Source organism: Gopherus flavomarginatus, chromosome 5, assembly GCF_025201925.1.
Source record: "Gopherus flavomarginatus isolate rGopFla2 chromosome 5, rGopFla2.mat.asm, whole genome shotgun sequence".
NCBI classification, from domain to species: domain Eukaryota; kingdom Metazoa; phylum Chordata; order Testudines; family Testudinidae; genus Gopherus; species Gopherus flavomarginatus.
Window position 1 is genome coordinate 99,336,357 of NC_066621.1, and position 17,243 is coordinate 99,353,599.

Below are 17,243 nucleotides of genomic sequence, written 5' to 3' on the forward strand. Positions count from 1 at the left end.
TCTGATAATAGTTCATATTTAATGTGGAGGAGAATAAAGTTAAGAAGGCATTATAATAAAATAGTAATTCTGGCTGTTTAAAGGAAAATTAGTTTCAGGTGGACACCTCTAGCCAGGACTACATTCCAAAATCAGGTTGATGTAAGCTGCCTTGCTTGTGTCTACACTTAAATTTGTCTCTCACTGATGTAAATGCCATATTATGCTGATGCAGTAACCCCACTGTGATGTCATTGACATGAACAGTCACCGTATAGGTCATTGTTGCAACCAAGGTCCTGTGGTTGCACCAGGTCTTGTACAGAGGAGGTGAAGTCGTGTGTCTATGGAAAGGTTGTAGTTTTCTGGTTATGATTATGCTGTCTGTATGTGTGTATTGTTTTTGTATTTGAAGTTATGAATATTGGCTATGTACTTGTATCTCAATGTGTTTGATTCTAAGTAACCTTAGTGAAGCATTTGGTCAGCTTCTTGAGGAAGGACTATTCTCAGTAAGTGCCCAATCAAGAAACACTTAACTGACAATGGACTTTGGGAGATGCCAATCTACATCTGAGCTTTCCTGGGAACGTTCAAACTAACAAGTAAACAATGGCATCAGCCTGCAAAAAGCTGAACCATTCATGGATATGTGACTTACTTGGTGGCTACAGACTCCATTTTGTTGCTGTGACTTTGCACAGAAGAACAAAGGGGTTTCCACCCACAAGAGAGAGAATATAAAAGGCCCTGGAAACCTCTGCATTTTATCTTCAGCTGGCTTAAGAGATGGCCTCTGCACCCTCAAGATGTACCTGAAAGAAACTGGAACAAAGGACAGTAACTATGGGGGTGTGAGTGACTGCTGAACCCAGACTAAGAAGGAGTCTAGTCTGTGAAAGAAGCTTATTGGAACATCTCTGAGGGTGAGATTTACCTGCATTCAGTTTCTTACTGTATTAGGCTTAGACTTGTGTGTTTTCTTTTTATTTTGATTGGTAACTTACTTTGTTCTGTTATTACTTGGAACCACTTAAATCCTACTTGTTATACTGAATAAAATCACTTTTTGCTTATTAATGAACGCAGAGTTAGTGACTAATACCTGGAGGAGCAAACAGCTGTGCTTATCTCTCTATCAGTGTTATAGACAGCAGACAATTTATGAGCTTACCCTGCATAAGGTTTATACAGAGTAAAATGGATTTATTTGGGGTTTGGACCCCATTGGGAACTGGGTGTCTGGGTGCTGGAGACAGGAGTGCCTGCTAAGTGGTTTTCAGTTAAAGCCTGCAGCTTTGGGGGACGGGGTTCAGACCTGGTCTGTGTTTGCAGCAGGCTAGCGTGTTTTAAGTGTGGTGGCTGGAGAACAAAGCGGTTACTGGTTTGTTATTTTCTGTTTGCTTATTTCAGGTAAGGGAAATTGAGGCAGAAAAATCAGCAAAATAGGTGAAAGTGAAGCTCAGAAGAAGCTAGAACTGCACAGGTTACAAATTGCTAAAAAGAAAAAAGACAGAGAACTTGAGGCTGAGAAATGGGCTCAAACTGAAGCACAAAAGACTGCTCACCAGCAAATCCTGGACTTAAAAGACTGTCACGGGGCAGAACTCACTGATGCAGCGCCTCCTGCTGGTCGTCCAGGGAAAAAACGGTTACCCACCTTTTAGTAACTGTTGTTCTTCGAGATGTGTTGTTCATGTCTATTCAAACTAGGTGTGCGTGCGCCGTGTGCATGCCAGCCGGAAGATTTTCCCCTAGCAGCGCCCGTAGGGTCGGCCCTGGCGCCCCCTGGAGTGGCGCCACTACGGCACCCTATAAAGGGGCCCGTCGATCCTCCACCCCCTCAGTTCTTTCTTGCCAGCACTCCAACAGAGGGGTAGGAGGGTGGGTATTGGAATGGACATGAACAACACATCTTGAAGAACAAGTTACTAAAAGGTGGGTAACTGTTTTTGCTTCGTCGAGTGGTTGTTCATGTCCATTCAAAGTAGGTGACTCACAAGCCTAACCTTAGGTGGCGTGGTCGGAGATCACTGCTGACTGGAGTACTGCATGGCTGAAGGCTGCATCATCCCTAGCCTGGTGCATGATGGCGTAGTGTGACGAGAACGTGTGGATGGAGGACCACATGGCCACTCTACAAATCTCCTGAGTCGGGATCTGAGCCAGGAATGCTGCAGAGGAGACCTGCACCCTAGTGGAGTGGGCCATGAGCGGAGGGACAGGGGTCTTAGTTATGCGGTAGCATTGTCGGATGCAGGTCACGATCCACGAAGAGATTCGCTGAAGAGGAGACCAGGAGCCCCTTCATCCTATCCGCCACTGCGATGAAGAGCTGAGTTGAGCGTCTGAATGGCTTGGTACGCTCAATGTAAAAAGCCAAGCCCCTGCGGACATCCAGGGAATGTAACCTCCGCTCCTCATTGGAAGAGTGTGGTTTGGGATAAAACACCGGGAGAAAAATATCTTGACCCATGTAGAACTGTGAGACGACCTTGGGTAGGTAAGACGGGTGAGGTCTAAGTTGGACCTTGTCCTTATAGAAGGCAGTATACGGGGGCTCGGATGTTAACGCCCTGAGCTCCGACACCCTCCTGGCCAAGGTGATCGCCACCAGGAAGGCGGTCTTATATGACAAGTACAACAGGAAGCACGAAGTCAGAGGCTCAAAGGGAGGTCCCGAGAGGGCGGAGAGGACCAGATTCAGGTCCCAAGCAGGGGCTGGCTGATGAACATGCAGAAATAGCCTGTCCATACCTTTGAGGAAATGCCTGACCAGCGGGTTCGCAAACACTGAGGTACCCCCTTCTCCCGGATGGAAAGCCGAGATGGCCGCCAAGTGAACATGAATCGAGGAGAGGGAGAAGCCCAGTTGTCTGAAGTGGAGCAAATAGTCTAGGACAATGGGGATTGGGACCCCCAGCGGATCATGACCTCGCTGACCCAACTATATGCAGAAGCGCTTCCATTTGGCCAGGTAGGTGGCCCTAGTTGACTGTTTCCTATCACCAAGCAGCACTTGTCTGACCTGCTGGGAGCACTGCATCTCCACCGGGTTCAGCCATGGAGCATCCATGCTGTGAGGTGAAGGGACTCCAGGTTTGGGTGGCAGAGGGAGCCCTGGTCCTGCGTGATCAGGTCTGGGGGCAGAGGCAGCGTCAGAGGCATCTGAATGGACATGTGCAGGAGTGACGTGTACCAATGTTGGCGCGGCCAGGCTGGAGCTATCGGGATTACCCGTGCGTGGTCCCTGCGAATCTTCAAAATCACCCTGTGTATCAGGGGGATCGGAGGAAAGGCGTAGAGCAGACCGACCCTCCAAGACTGTAGGAAGGCGTCTGACAGAGACCCTTGACTGCGGTCCAGGAGGGAGCAGAACCGTCAGCACTTTCTGTTTTCCCTCGAGGAGAACAGGTCTAACCAGGGAAAGCCCCAGAGCTGGAAAATTGAGCGTACCACGTCCCATCGGAGGGACCAGTCGTGACCCCAGAACGAGTGGCTGAGGGTGTCCGCCAAACCATTCTGCTCCCCCGGAAGGTAGAATGCCGTCAGGTGGGTCGCATTGTGGACACAGGAATCCCACAGCGCAAGGGCTTCCCTGCACAGTGGAGAGGAGCGTGCAACCCCGTTTGTTGATATAAAAGACTGCCGATGTGTTGTCCAAGAGGACTGAAATACATTTGCCGGCCAGGTGGGACCGGAAGGTCAAACAAGCCAAGTGAACCGCTCTCAGCTCCCTGACATTGATATGCAACTTGAGGTCCTCCGGCAACCACAAGCCCTGCATCCTGAGGTGTCCCACGTGTGCTCCCCAACCCCGATCCGAGGCATCCGTTACCAAGGAGAGGGAGGGTTGAGGGGCAGCGAAGGGGATACTCATGCACATTTTCTGCAGGTCGAGCCACCACCGCAGCGAGCTTAGCACTAAGTAGGGAATGGACACCACTGAGTCCAAGGGGTCCCTGGCCGGGTGATATGCTGTTGCTAACGAGGACTGTAGTGGGCGAAGCTGGAGTCTGGCATGGTTTACCACATAGGTGCACGCCGACATGTGACCCAACAGCCGGATGCAGACTCGCGCCGTGGTAATTGGGGTGCGGTGCAGTCCGAGGATGAGCTCGGAAATCGCACAGAACCTGGATTCCGGCAGGTATGCTCTGGCGTGGATGGAGTCCAGAACTGCTCCTATGAACCCTATTTGTTGCGTCAGAGACAGGGTGGACATAGCTTCATTCAAGAGGAGGCCAAGATTGAGAAAGGTCCGCCTGAGGAACAACACCTGGGTCTCCACCTGCTCCTTGGAGTGGCCCTTTATGAGCCAGTCATCCAGGCAGGGGAATACCTGGATGCCCCGCCTGCGCAGGAAGGCTGCCACGACTGCCATTCACTTCGTGAAGACCCTTGGAGCAGCTGACAGGCCGAACAGGAGCACCGTGAACTGCAGATAGGCATCGGCCATGACAAACCTGAGGTACCGACGGTGTCGGGGAATTATGGCAATGTGGAAATAAGCGTCCTTTAAGTCGAGGGCGGCATACCAATCTCCTGGATCCAGGGAGGTAATAATCAAGGACAGGGAGACCATGCGGAACTTGAGCTTTTGTACAAACTTGTTCAGCCGCTGCAAGTCTAGGATGGGCCTCAGGTCTCCTTTCGCCTTCGGTATTAGGAAATACCAGGAGTAAAAGAAGCCTTTGCCCCTGAGCTCCCGAGGGACTTCCTCCACTGCCCCTGCCTCCATGAGAGACTTCACTTCTTGACTTAGAAGTTGCTCATGAGATGGGTCCCTGAAGAGGGACAGGGAGGGGGATTGGTGGGGCGGAGGGAGGAGAACTGGATAGAATATCCCTTCTCTACCGTGCGGAGCACCCAGCTGCCCGACGTGATTCGGGACCAGGCACAGTAAAAGGGGAACAGACGTGACCCAAAGGTGGGGTAGAAGGATCCAGAGTCTTGATAGGTAGGTCGCCCTTGACCATACCATCAAATAGGGGGTGTAGGCCCCGATGGTGGTCTCAATTGACTGGACGCCTGGCCGGAGAGGTGGTGTTGGTGATGCCTCCTGCCATTTCTGCCCCGCTTGCGCCCCAGTTCCTGGCAATTCTGAGGCTGGTAGGGGTGTGGGGCCATCTGTGTCCTAAACTGCCTGCGCTGGATCGCAGGGGTATGCAAGCCCAGCGAACCAAGTGTGGCCCGCGAGTCCTTTAGGCTATGCAGACGCTTGTCCGTCTTTTCTGAAAACAGCATCTGCCCCTCGAAGGGGAGGTCTTGAATGGTCTGCTGGACCTCATAGGGCAGGCCCAAGACCTTGGAGCCAGGCTCCCCGCCACATGACCAGGCCCGTGGCCAGGGTGCTCAAGGCTGAGTCTGTCGCATCTAGGACAACCTGGAGAGAGGCTCGGGAGATCAGCTTCCCCTCCTCCACCAGGGCCGAAAACTCTGACCTTGAGTCCTGGGGAAGGAGCTCTGTAAACTTCGACATGGCTGAACACGTGTTATGACCATATCGGCTTGCAATTGCCTGTTGGTTGGCAATGCGGAGTTGTAGGCCTGCCGTGGAGTACACTTTTCTGCCAAAGAGGTCGAGTCTTTTAGTGTCCTTGCTCTTTGGTGTTGACCCCTGAAACCCGATGCTCCCGTTGGTTGGCCGCATCCACCACCAGAGAGTCCGGGGTGGCGGGGGGAAGGTGTACAAGTGTTCGTGCCCTTCAGAGGGGACGAAATAGCGCCGCTCTGTTCTCTTGGCAGTAGGGGCCAGTGAGGCTGGCGTTTGCTATAAGGTGCGAGACGTATCTGCTATGGTCTTTATCAGCGAGATAGCCACCGTGGATGTCCCTGAGGGAGCCAGGATGTCTACTACAGTGTCCGTGTCCACCTCGATTTCCTCAGCTTGGATTGCGAGGCTCTGAGCTGCTCGCTAGAGCAGCTGTTGGAGGATTTGGGTGTCCTCCAGGGCTGGTGCCGCAGATGTGCCCGAGACCCCTTCGTCCAGGGAGGAAGACGAGGAAATTACATGGATCGGCCCTTCCTCCGGTGTGTGCAGTCCTTTGGGGTCCTGCGGCACACGGTACTGTGGTTGTGGGGCTGGTTCCGATTCTAAATGTGGCACCGCGACCGGTTCCGGGGTTGCTAGTGAGTGGCTTGGCGCATCAGGCAGTGCCTGCTAAGCCCGAACTGTAGCCGCTGCTGGTGCCACTGCCCGGCTAGGGGGTGCTAAACTCGGATATGGCACACCCCTGCCCGGCAACGGTGCCAGTAGAGGCAGCTGCGCCGGCGACATCGACGCCGAGGAGACCGAGGCCGACCTTGATCAAGGACCAAACACCTGGCCTACCGACTGGTGGTAGGCCCAGGGGGTCCAAAATGGCCACTGCAAGGGCGGATGCCATTGCTGCTACCACTGTGGGTAACGCTGGTGGCTCGCCCCCGAAACCGATCTCCTGCTCCATGACCGACTGGAGCTGTAGGGAGTCTGCTTCTGAGTCTGAAGTCTCTGAGTACGAGGACCTGGGGGGAGCAGCACCCAGTGCCATTGGAGAGCGGTGCTGAGGCAGCGGGGAGCCTCTTATCTGGTCCAGTGCTGCCTTAGTGGCTCGGTAAGGGGAGGGAGGCGACAGCATGGCCAGCTTGCCCCTCGATTGTACTGGGGGACGGGCCGTGGTAGGCAACTCCATATAATGCGGAAGGCAGGCGCTGGGAGTCCCATCAAGTCTGAGGCTGCCTCGAACGCCTCCGGTGTTGAAGGGAGGCGCAAGTCTCCGCTGAGGTCCGGAGACCTAGGCCGGTCCGGACTCAACCGCCCTCTCTGCGGTGCGGGCGTCGACGGAGCAGCCGAGGGCTGTAGCCCAGCCTGTCCGCTTGCACCCACAGATGGCGTTGGCCTTCAGTCCTGGTGGGGGGACCGTTCCCTCACCGGCTTTCTCTTCTTAGCGGTCACTGGCGATGGTGAGCGATGCCGCACTGAGACCGACTTCCGATGACCCGACTCCGTCCGGTGCTGGGTTTTAGACGACTTGAGCTGGGCCCTAAGTCCTGATGCCGGTGACGGGGCACTCCGCACCGAGGAAGACGTGCTGGGCACCGCCTTGGCTGGTTCCGGGTCTGAGGGTGGCTGCAGGGAAGCCTCCATCAGGAGGACTCTAAGTCTTTGAGCTCTGTCTTTGAGAGTTCTCAGGCAGAAGCCTCTGCAGATAGAGCACCGGTCCTTTTGGTGGCTGTCTCCGAGGCACCTCAAACAAGCAGAGTGCGGGTCACTTTTGGGCATGAATTTCCCGCAGTCCTTGTAGAGTTTAAACACGGGGGACCCAGGCATGCCCCAGCGGGTGACGAAACTTGGGGGGGGACCCCCCAACTACCAAGAACTATAGACAATCACCTAAGTAAACTAACTAACTATATACACGGACTATACACAAGGATAGGACACTGCTAACTTGCTATGCGTAAGAGAAGTTCCAGCTAGCTGTCACGAAGTTCCAGCTAGCTGTCACCAGCAGTAAGAAGGAACTGAGGGGGTGGAGGGTTGGCGGACCCCTTTATAGGGCACCGTAGTGGCGCCACTCCAGGGGGCATCAGGGCTGACCCTACGGATGCCGCTAGGGGAAAATCTTCCAGCTGGTGTGCACGCGGCGCGCGCACACCTACTTTGAATGGACATGAGCAACCACTCGAAGAATTAGTGTTTCCAGCCTCTGGAGCACCCTCTGCAGGCCGGTGTCCTGCTGGGCCTGCGTCCCTCCTGGACCCCAGTGCCCCTTTCAGGCCAGGGTGCTGCCCCCTGGCAGTACCCCCACAGAACTGAGTTTCCCCTCCCTGGGGAACCCCCACCCTCTATCCCCACCTCACCTCAGACTATAGTTACTGCCAGTCTTGATCTATCCCCCATTCACTGGGTCAGACTGCAGTGTAAATGCCACTCATCACTGGCAAGGGGAGTTTGGACCTGCTGCCTCTACTTATCCTTGGGCTGACCCTGTTCAACCCCACTACCCTTTCCAGCCTTTAACAAGGCCTGCAGTGAGGAGGGTTTCCAGGCTGGAGCTCCCCCAGCTCCTCTAGCCTTCCCCCAGCCCTGCTCCACTTTGGGTACTCTGTTTAGCTCCCCAGCAGCCAGGTCCTTCTCCCTCAGCAAGCTGGCGAGAGAGTCTCACTTATCTCCTGGCTTCCCTGGCCTTTATAAGGCCAACTACGGTTTGACTGGGGCATGGCGCCAGCTGCAGCTGCCTTCCCCAATCAGCCAAGGCTTGCAGCTCTCACTAGCTGCAGCCTTCACGCAGCCTCAGCCCTCTCCCAGGGCTGACTTCATGCCCCTCAGGGCAGGAGCAGGTGACCAACCCACTACAAAGACAAAGAAAGTGAGGCCCAGAGACAAGCACAAAAGATAGACCCAGAAGCATCAACTGGCTGTAATGGAGTGGAAGAGGTGCACAAAGACACATGTCCTGGAGGTAGAATTGGAGTCCTAGTGACTGCTCTGGTGGAAACAGATCCCAAGGACTCTGTAGCTGGAAGCAAGCCCAACCTGAGTGAAATGGGGGTTGGGGGGGGGGAGATTTTGCTGGCCAGTGAAGGGTCTGTCATAGCTGGTAGCTGTGAGCCCACAGCTGGATCAGGGTCACCTTTGCTTTTGGGGGACACAGGAATGTCTGCCCCAGAGGGGAGCCCAAAGAAGAATTTTAGGTATACTGCCTCTGCCATGGATAGTGTCCAAGTCTCTGGCAGTACGTTCAGGAGGAGGGTATGATGTTGCACTCCATATGATTTTATGAAAATATGCTAATCAGTGTGTATATAATGTAACTGGAATATGCTTCATGCAAAATGTCTCTTGTAAGGTATCATTACAAAGCTTATGATCTACTGAGTGTGGTAATCCTATTTGTATAAATGTATCATTCACGTCTCTGAAACTAGAAATAGGATATATAACTGAGGTCCTATTGTAATTATGCAAAGCGTGGGCCATTAATGATGGTTTGGAATCTTGATGGCTCCCACCAATTAGGACAGTGGTTTCCAAAGTGGAGTGTGCAAGAAGAGCCTTCGGGTGTGTGCGCAGGAGGAGTGCTGCCGGAGCAATGCCACTTTTTTTCTTTCCCCCTCCCTCGGCAGTTCAGCCGGGAGTTCGAGTGGTGTTTTTTTTTTTTTTTTTTTTTTGCTTTGACAGTTCGGCTGGGAGCAGGAGGGGGTATGTGCTCAAAAATTTTGTACTGATGGGGTGTGCGATTAGAAAAGTTTGGAGACCACTGAACTAGGACAATTGGTTGTAATGGCTCTGCTTAATTGCATGCTTTCCTGAGAGTCACACCAGGAAGAATGAAGGCTTGGGGGTCTCACAGGACATGTGACCATGTCACCTGGTACTGGAATCCATCTTAAACCTGGGGCTTTTCCATTTAGAAGGAAGGGTGGGGACCCAGAGAGACAAAAGATTCCCACCTTGTGCCAAAGCTATATAAGAGGATGGAACAGAACAAAGGGGGCCGCAGTCATGAGAAAGCCCCTAGCTACCACCTGAGTTGGAACAAGGACTGTACCAGAGGAAAGGATTGGGACCAGACTAGAAAGGAGTCCAGGCTGTGAAAGAAGCTTATTGGAAGATCTGAGGGTAAGATTTACTTGTAATCAGTTTCTTAATAAATTAGGCTTAGACTTGCATGTTTTTGTTTTATTTTGCTTGGTAACATACTGTGTTCTGTTTGTAATTACTGAGAACCACTTAAATCCTAGATATTATACTTAATTAATAAGCAAAAATTTATTTTATTAACTCAGAGTAAGTAATTAATTCCTGGGGGAGCAAACAGTTGTGCCTCTCTCTCTATCAACATTATAGAGGGCAAACAATTTAGGAGTTTACCCTGTATAAGCTTAATACAGAATAAAATGGATTTATTTGGGGTTTGGATCCCATTAGGAACTAAGCGTCTGGGTTCTAGAGAGGAACACTTCTTAAGCTGTTTTCAGTTAAGTCTGCAGCTTTTGGAGGATGTGGTTCAGACCTGGGTCTGTTTGCAGCAGACTACCATGTCTGGCTCAACAAGACAAGTTACTGAAGTCCCAAGCTGACAGGGAAAATGGGCTCACAGGTAGTCTCAGCACATCAGGTGGCAGTCCCAAAGGGGATTCTGTGAGTGAACCCGTCACAGTGCTCCCCAAAGAGCATTGAGCCAGGGTCAATACACTGAGGTTGATGCAGTGCAAGCATAAACACTGTAAAAACGATGAGTCATCCTTGTGCTACCTTAGCCCTCGTCCAGACTAACCCGCGGCATCGGCGGGTTAAAATCGATTGCTCGGGGATCGATATATCGCGTCTAGTCTGGACGCGGTGTATCGATCCCCGAGCGCGCTTACTTCGATTCCGGAACTCCATCAATCCGAACGGAGTTCCGGAATCGACACGGAGAGCCGCGGACATCGATGCAGCGCCGTCCAGACTGGTGAGTACCTCGATTTTAGAAATTCGACTTCAGCTACGTTATTCACGTAGCTGAAGTTGCGTATCTAAAATCGATTTTAATTTCTAGTCTGGACGTGGCCTTAGAAAGACTAACAAATTTATTTGGGCATAAGCTTTTGTGGGCTAGAACCCACTTCATCGGATGCATGAAGTGAAAAATACAGGAAAGAATGTGAGGTCAGTCTAACGAGATAAATCAATTAACAGCAGGATTCCAAGGGAGGAAAAATAACTTTTGAAGTGGTAAGAGAGTGGCCCATTAGACAGTTGACAAGAAGGTGTGAGTAACAGTAGGGAGAGATTAGTATTGGGGAAATTAAGTTTAGGTTTTGTAATGATCCAATTTCTCCCAGTCTTTATTCAGGCCTAATCTGATGACATCCAGTTTGCAAATTAATTTCAGTTCTGTCGCTTCACATTGGAGTCTGTTTTTGAAGTTTTTTTGTTGAAGAATTGCCACTTTTAGGTCCGTTATTCAGTCACTAGAGAGATTAAAGTGTTCTGCTACTGGTTTTTGAATGTTATGATTCCTCATGTCAGATTTGTGTCCATTTATTCTTTTGCGTAGACACTGTCTGATTTGGTCAATGTACATGGCAGAGGGGCATTGCTGGCACATGATGGCATATATCACAGTGGTAGATGTGCAGGTGAATGAGGCCCAGATGGTGTGGTTAGGTCCTATGAGGGTGTCCCTTGAATAGATACGTGGACAGAGTTGGCACCGCAGTTTGTAGCCATCCACAGCCTCAGAAACAACTCTGACATAATAAAAAGGCTGACAAAGGAGGTGCTGTCATCATCATGACTAAGTTGGAATATGAACAAGAGACTGTTAAACAACTCTCTGACCCCACTGAGGATTACCAAAAGAAACATCTGTTCAAGAAACCCCCTAAAGAAGCACAGGAACAAATCTACATGGACATACCCTAGAGCCCCAACCAGGGGTATTCTACCTGCTACCCAAAAATCCATAAACCTGGGAATCCTGGACACCCCACCATCTCAGGCATTGGCACCCTGACAGCAGGATTGCAGCTATGCAGACTCTCTCCTCAGGCCCTAAGCTGGGAGTGCTAGTAGTGATCTTCGAGACAACACTGACTTCCTGAGGAAACTACAGTCCTTTGGTGATTTTCCAGAAAACACCATCCTAGCCATTATGGATGTAGAAGCCCTCTACACCAACATTCCACACAAAGGTGGACTACAAGCCATCAGGAATAGCATCCTCGATACCATTTCAGCCACCAGGTTTGCTGTGCTTTGTGACTTTGTCCTCACCCACAACTACTTCAGATTTGGGAACAATTTATACTTCAAGTCAGCAGGACTGTTATGGGTACCCACATGGCCCCACAGTATGCCAACATTTTTATGGCTGACTTAGAACAATGCTTCCTCAGCTCTTGCCTCCTTATGCCCCTTACTCTACCTGCGCTACATTCATGACATCTGGACCCATGGGAAGGAGGCCCTTGACGAATTGCACCAAGATTTCAACGATTTCCACCCTACCATCAACCTCAGCCTGGACTAGTCCACAAGAGAGGTCCACTTCCTAGTCACTACAGTGCTAATAAGCAATGGTCACAATCACCCTATACCAGAAACCTACTGACTGCTATACTTACCTACACGCCTCCAGCTTTCATCCAGACCACATCACATGATGTCTACAGCCAAGCTCTAAGATACAACCACATTAGCTCTGGTCTCTCAGACAGAGACAAAACACCTACAGAATCACTATCAAATGTTCTTAAAACATCAATACTGACCTGGTGAAGTGAAGAAACACAGATTGACAGAGCCAGAAGGGTACCAAGAAGTCACCCAATACAAAACCGACCCAACAAAGAAAGTAACAGAACGTTACTAGCTGTCACCTACAGCCCCCAACTAAAACCTCTCCAGCGCATCATCAAGGATCTACAACCTATCTTGAGGGACAATCCCTCACTCTCAGACCTTGGGAGACAGGCCAGTCCTCACCTACAGACAGTCCCCCACCCTGAAGCAAATACTCACCAGCAACTACACACCACACAACAAACACACCAACTTAGGAACCAAACCCTGCTACAAACTACGGTGCCAACTCTGTCCACATATCTATTCAAGGGACACCCTCATAGGACCTAACCACATCAGACACACCATCTGGGGCTTGTTCACCGATACATCTACCAATGTGATATATGCCATCATGTGCCAGCAATGCCCCTCTGCCATGTACATAAACCTGTAAACACTGTGTGACTTATGTTTACCTTAACAGTCCTCCAGTAGCTGTTCCACAATGCCTGACACTGACTACTCTGGTCAAAATTGTGACCTCCTCTGCCCAGGGATCATGGAGACTAGAAGCCATCTCCCACCCCCACCTTTGAAACCCCTACATTTTTTAAATGCCTTTTCCTGACTGCCCAGTTTGGCAAGCACGGGTAGCAGCTTTCAGACTCACAGGCTTTAAGGCCAGAAGGGACCATTATGATCATCTTGTCTGACTTCCTGCACATTGCAGGCCACAGAACCTAACCCTCCCAATCATGTAAAAGGCCCATAACCTCTGGCTGAGTTACTCAAGTCCTCAAATCATTATTTAAAGGCTTCAAGTTACAGAAAATCTACCATTTACTCTAGTTTAAACCTGCAAGTGATTCATGTTCCATAGGACGGTGAAAGATCTTAGGGTCTCTATCAATCTGATCCCAGGGGAAACTTCCTTTCTGAACCCATATATGGTGGTCACTTAGACCCTGAGCATTTCTGCAAGATCCAACAGTGGACACCTGGGAAAAAAATTCTCTGTAGTAACACAGAGCCCTCCCCTTCTAGTATCTCATCACTGGCCATTGGAGATATTTGCTACTAGCAGTTGCAGATTGCCTACATGCCATTGTAGGCAGTTTTTTCTCCATAGACTTAAAGCTCCTTCTTGAAGCCAGTTAGGTTTTTTGCCCCCACTGCTCCCCTTGGAAGACCATTCCAGAATTTAATTCTTCTGATAGTTAGAAACCTTCATTTAATTTCAACCCTAAACTTGGTGATGGCCAGTTTTATATGCATTTGTTCTTGTGTCAACATTGGTGCTTAACTTAAATAACTTCTCTCCCTTGCTAGTATTTATCCCTATATTGTATTTATAGGGAGCAACCATCTCTCTCCTCAGCCTTCTTTTGGTTAGGCTACACAAGCTAACCTCTTTGAGTCCTCTGTCATGAGATGGGCTACTAGGATGATCAGGGAAATGGAAAGCCTTTCTCTGCCCCTGTTCCAGTTTGAATTCATCTTTCTTAAAAGATGAGACCAGAATTGCACACAGTATTCCAGATGAAGTCTCACTTAGTGCCTTGTATAATAGTACTAACATTTCCATCTCTCTATTGGAAATACTTTGCCTGATGCATCCTAGGATTGCATCACATTGATGGCTTAGTCATTCTGTGATCAACCAACACATCCAGGTCTTTCTCCTCCTAGATCGCTTCCAACTGATAAGTACCCAGTTTACAGCAAAAATTGTTAGTCCCCAAGTGAATGACCTTGCACTATTAAATTTAATCCCCATTTCTGTTACTCCAGTTTTCAGGGTCAATCAGATCTTGTATGGTATTCTGGTCCTCCTCTGTATTGGCAATACCTCCCAACTTTGTCATCTAGAAATTTTATTAGCACACTCACACTTTTTGTGCCAAGATCATTAATAAAAAAAAAAAGTGTTAAGATTGCTCCCAAAATATCACGATCCCTGAGGAACTCTACTAGTAACCTCCCTCCAGCCTGACAGTTCACCTTTCAGTATGACCAGCTTCCCTTTCACCAGTTCCTTATCCACCTTTCATTTCTCAGACTAATTCCCATCTTTGCCAATTTAACTAACGATTTCCCATGTGGAACTGTATCAAATGCTTTACTGAAATCCAGGTTAGATTAAATATACTGCATTTCCTTTGTCTACAAAAATCAATTATCCTCTTAAAGATCGATCAGGTTGGTTTGGCATGATCTACCTTTTGTAATACCTTATTGTATTTTATCCCAATTACCACTTATATCTATGTCCTTAACTACTTTCTCTTTCAAAAGTTGTTGCAAGATCTTGGATACAATTGAGGTCAAACAGGCCTGTAGTTTCCTGGATCACTTCCCGCCCCCCTTTCTTAAAACTGTATACTATATTAGCAATCCTCCAGGTCATAGGGTATGACCTCTGAGTTTATGGATTCATTAAAAGTCCTTGCCCTTGATCTTGTAATTTCAAAGTGCCAATATTCTTGGATGGAGATTATCGGGGCCCCTGATTTGGTCCTATTAAGCTGTTTGAATTTGACTTCTATCTTGGAAATGAGGTTATGGAAGTAAAAATGATCACATCCATTAGTTACTTTGCCACTACCCCTAAGATCCTCATTATCCTTATTGAAATCTGAGGCAAAGTATTCATGTAGGTGTTGAGCCATGCCTAGATTTTTAATTCCCCCCCCCCCCCCAATTTTTCACGTTTCGCAGTCCCACTTTTTTCCTTGTTTTCTTTTTAATTTATATGGCTGTTGAAGCTTTTACTATTGGTTTTAATTTCCTTTGCAAGGTCCAACTCTGCTTGGCTTTTGGCAGTTCTCACTTTTTCCTTGCACTTTCTGATCTCCAAGAGGTAGCTTTCCTTGCTGAGCCATCCCATTTTTCATTCCTTTTAGGCTTTCCACATTCTCTTAATAATCTGTTTGAGATGCTTTCTCATCCAGAAATGCCCTTTTGAAATCAAGGACGCTAGTTGCAGATCTATTTTTGTTTATCCTTCCATTTAGTTTTAATAGAATTAGCTCATGATCACTCAAACTAAGGTTGTCCATTACAACCAGGTCTTCTATGAGGTCCTCGTTACTCACCAATACCAAATCTAAAATATCACCTCTTGTTGGTTCAGTGACTGTTTGGTGAAGAAATCTGTCAGCTATCACATGCAGGAAAATCTGGGCCCTACCATTATTTAGTATTACTTGTCTTCCAATGTATATCTGGGAAATTAAAGTCTCCCATAAATACTACTGGGAATTGTGTGGTTATTTCATTCAAAACATTAAAGAGGTTTCTATTCTGGCAATCTGGCTCTATAGCACACACCAGGTTCTATCTTGTAGCCTTCTTCCCCAAAGTGATTTTTGTTGTAGGTGCAGCAGTGATCTGTATGACTATGCTCTGTATAACCTGTATGCTCAAGAGGTCTGTTACACTCTCCCTCATCCTTTTGGTCTCCTCTCCCCCTCCCCCTCTCTCCTGGAATGCTTGTAGGATGAATGGGCTGGTTGAACAGCTAGAAGATCAGAAGAGCTCCCAAGTAGACAAGGTGTCTGAGACTCTAATTAGGCAGCACTCACACACCCAGTGCATGGACACTGAGGTGGAGTATGACCAACCAGATGTGGCCAAGTCATCTCTAGTCACAGGCCATAAGGAGCAGGTCCTTAAAAGGGGAAGGGGCCATGTGTTCAGGAGTGCGCTCACAAGCTTGTATCTCCTGTGAAGGCCCTTTGCCCAGACTGCCTGGCCAGTGGTTCACCGTGTTGCATTCCACCGTGCCTTGGGAAGACTTACCTTCGTCACATCATCCTTCGTCACATCATCCATCGCTGCGCTGTGGGACACTTATCAGAATTCTTCAAGGTATCTCCAGTGCCGTGCCTGTTCTGGGAGCATGAGTATGCAAGTGTGAGAGTGACCCTCCCCCTTCTTTTGACTTAGCTATCAGTATAATAGAAGTGCTGCTTTCTGCCAAACTCTGGTGGGTCATTAGTCCTCCCTAAGCTTACTAGCTGGCCCAATTTCGGGTAACAATTTTCACCCAAACAGACTGTTTTATCCATTCCATAATTTTTAATTTCTTTACAGTCTACCTCATCAATATACAATGCTACTCCACCACCTTTACCTTTATTTCTGTCTTTCTTGAGCAACACATACCCTTTAATACTTGTACTCCAGTCATGACTATGATCCCACCATGTTTCTATTATCCCTATAATATCTGGTTTCACTTTCTCTGTTACCTGAGGTTCTTTCAGCCCAAAGCTCTTGGTAACTTTACTCTGTGCGAGGAGGTGTCAGGAAATAAATCAGGGGAGACACGGCCGTCCGACCAATAGATGGCTGGCACAAACAGGACAACACGAGTGCTTTCACTTAAAGCGAATCTTTAGTCTCAAAAACACTTACACACGTCCGAAACAAGTTAGTAAAACACCCTCAACCCTTGATAATTACCAAAGCTGAGCGTGGCTTTGGAGTGATACAGTGGCAGACGGGCTGCCGCTGGGGAACAGAAAATGCATCCAGAGGGAGAGGCCAGTCCGAAATGAGTCCCACCTGTCTCAAGCTTTTCCCCCTTTTATACATTAGTAATTAAAGAAACCTTGTTAAGCAAGCAGTTTCAAGCAAGAGGTTCCTTCTGATTATTGATTAACCAGGTGTGGGTTTTTCCAGAACTTGCAGCCTTCAGACCTCAATAGACATTCCTGGAGCATATCCTACTCTTTGAAAAACACATGTATCAGCAATTTCAACTCAATTCTTATCAGGAAGGACGCAGGGTTAAGCCGCCCTTTCGGTGGCACCCTAAATCTCCTCTCCCTTCCTGTCTTGGTCAAGCTGAGACTTGCTTTTAACAGCTTACTGACGAGGCTCTCTTTGACAATAAGCCACAGTGGTTTCAGGCACTTTACTGGTTTGCCAAGGTCTCCCCATACACCTGCACCAGGAGTTCTAGTTCCTCCATTGTGTTATCCAGGCTCCTTACATT